The following is a 3,432-nucleotide window of genomic DNA, read 5'->3' as shown; positions in this document are numbered from 1 at the left end:
GTGTTATGTTTGATAAACAATGTGTTTAATTTGATGTTGTAGATTGATAAAATATGTAATAATCAAGTACTATTTGTGTTTATTTGTTTTGGTAGATGCAGAAGGCCAAAATTTAAGGCACAGTTAAAGGGGAAAAGCAAAAACTTTTCTATGCTCCAAAACCTAATCATCTATGAATAATGCACTGGGGAATCACTTACCAGCGTATGCCAGAAATTGATTTACATGTGTTGAATCAGGACAATACCTGTGTGTATAGGCGAGTGGCGGCTGAGACTTCTCTCGTGTATGCCTCACGCACCTCTCCAGACAAGTGTCTGGTGCTCTCATCTAGGTCAAATACACATGGGCTTGGGCCCTATGCCAATAGTGGGATGGGCCAGGCCCCCATACCGGTCAACACTCCCCCTCAAGATGGGTGGTAGATATCTATCATTCCCATCTTATCACACGCTGAACTGCATTCTCTAGTTCCTAGTCCTTTAGTCAAGCAATCTGCAATTTGTTGTCCTGAACTCACAAACTCTATCTTGATAATCCCAGCATCCAGTTTTTCTTTGATAAAAAATCTATCAATCTTCACATGTTTGGTTCTATCATGTTGAACTGGGTTGTTTGCTATGTTAATTGCCGACTTGTTGTCGCACCATACATTCATACAACTGGTCTTCAATATCTTCAGCTCTTCTAATAGGTTTCTTGTCCATAACAACTCATTCAGTCCCTGAGACATGGATCTGTATTCAACCTCTACGGTTGATTTGGAAACAACGGGTTGTTTCTTGCTTCTCCAAGACACTAAATTCCCTCCTATGAAGACACAATGACCTGAAGTTGATCTCCTATCATCCAGGCAACTAGCCCAATCAGCATCACAATAACCATCCACAACAAGATGTCCATAACTTTTATATATCAATCCCTTCCCAGGAGAACCCTTCAAGTATCTCAGGATTCTATATACTGCCTGTAGATGTTCACTTCTAGGCTCATGCATATATCTGCTCACAACACTTACTGCAAATGCAATGTCTGGTCGTGTATGACACAAGTACAACAATCTTCCCACCAATTGCTGATATTTTTCTTTTTCCACCAGATCACCTGATTGGGTAGTCACTTTATGATTTTGATCAATTGGGGTTGAAGCAACTCGACAACCCAACATGCCGACATCACAGAGGAGATCCAGGGTATACTTTCTTTGAGAAAGAGCTATTCCTTTTCCAGACCTTGCCACTTCTATACCAAGGAAGTACTTGAGTCGACCAAGATCTTTAACGTTGAATGCATTACTCAGACACCCCTTTAATCTTGCTATCTCTACATCATCATCGCCGGTGATAATGATATCATCAACATAAACTGCAAGGATGGTCATTTTTCCTTTAGAGTGTCTATAAAACAATGTATGGTCACCATTGCATTGTCCATACCCCATGTCACACACAACCCGTCTAAACTTGTAAACCAAGCTCTTGGAGACTGTTTCAGTCCATAAAGAGCTTTCTTTAGCCTGCATACCTTGACAGTAGTCTCCGAAGTCGAGAACCCAGGTGGAATATCCATGTATACCTCCTCCCTCAAGTCCCCATGCAAGAAGGCATTCTTCACATCAAGTTGGTGTAAAGGCCACCCAAAATTTGCTGCACTGGAGATCAGAATCCTCACGGTGTTCATCTTTGCTAGCAAAGGTCTCATCGTAGTCAATGCCATATGTCTGACTGTACCCCCTCGCCACAAGCCTTGCTTTGTACCTTTCTACCTTTCCTTCTGCATTCTGCTTCACAGTGTATGCCCACTTGCAGCTAACTGCCTTCTTTCCTTTTGGAAGGGGTGTTAGTACCCATGTCTTGTTCTTACATAGAGCCTCCAGCTCTTCCACCATGGCCACTCACCACTTTGAATCCTCCTTTGCCTTCTTCCAAGTAGTCGGAACTGACACAGACTAAAGAGAAGCAACAAATGCTTTGTGGGCTGGAGATAATGCTTCATAGGATACATAATTTCCAATATCATTGTCATTGAATCCATACCGTTTCTCCGGTATCCCTGCTGTTGCTCGAGTAGTTCTCCTTAAGGCCACTGGCCCTTCATCTTTATTCCTGTCAGAAGAGATGGAAATAACATCATTACTACCTTGTTGTTCCATCAATGGCAGATCTTGTTGCTCCCCCTGATGTGCAACACCCTCACCTCGCTTTCGTGAATACACCTTTAGATGCTCCTCTTGCTCTGTTGTCTGCTACGTCTTGAGCTTGCGTTGGTTTTCCTTGAAGAGGAAAGGGTGATGCAGTAATAGTAGCGTAAGTATTTCCCTCAGTTTTTGAGAACCAAGGTATCAATCCAGTAGGAGGCTCCTCAAAAGTCCCACGCACCTACACAAACAAACAAAGAACTCGCAACCAACGCAATAAAGGGGTTGTCAATACCTTCACGGCCACTTGCAAAAGTGAGATCTGATAGAGATAGTATGATAAGATAAATATATTTTTGGTATTTTATAATATAGATGCAAAAAGTAAAGATGCAAATAAAAGTAGATTGAAAGCTTATATGATAAAAGATAGACCCGGGGGCCATAGGTTTCACTAGAGGCTTCTCTCAAGATAGCATAAGTATTACGGTGGGTGAACAAATTACTGTCGAGCAATTGATAGAAAAGCAAATAATTATGAGATTATCTAGGCATGATCATGTATATAGGCATCACATCCGCGACAAGTAGACCGACTCCTGCCTGCATCTACTACTATTACTCCACACATCGACTGCTATCCAGCATGCATCTAGAGTATTAAGTTCATAAGAATAGAGTAACGCTTTAAGAAAGATGACATGATGTAGAGGGATAAACTCATGCAATATGATATATACCCCATCTTTTTATCCTCGATGGCAACAATACAATGCGTGCCTTGCAACCCTTTCTGTCACTGGGTAAGGACACCGCAAGATTGAACCCAAAGCTAAGCACTTCTCCCATGGCAAGAAAGATCAATCTAGTAGGCCAAACCAAACTGATAATTCGAAGAGACTTGCAAAGATAACTCAATCATACATAAAAGAATTCAGAGAAGATTCGAATATTTCTCATAGATAAACTTGATCATAAACCCACAATTCATCGGATCTCGACAAAAACACCGCAAAAAGAGTTTACATCGAATAGATCTCCACAAGAGAGGGGGAGAACGGACCCGGAGGGCTGTGGTAAACTACTCACAACTCGTCGGAGGGGCTAGGGTGTTGATGTAAAAGCCCTCCGTGGTCGATTCCCCCTCCGGCGGAGCGCCGATGAAGGCTCCAAGATGGGATCTCACGGATACAAAAGGTTACAACGGTGGAAATTGTGTTTCGGTAGCTGCCTGGATGTTTTCGGGGTACATAGGTATATATACGAGGAAGAAGTACGGCGATGGCCGCTCGAGG

Source organism: Triticum aestivum, chromosome 6B (genome assembly GCF_018294505.1).
Source record: "Triticum aestivum cultivar Chinese Spring chromosome 6B, IWGSC CS RefSeq v2.1, whole genome shotgun sequence".
NCBI classification, from domain to species: Eukaryota; Viridiplantae; Streptophyta; class Magnoliopsida; order Poales; family Poaceae; genus Triticum; species Triticum aestivum.
Note: the sequence above shows the minus strand (reverse complement) of the source record.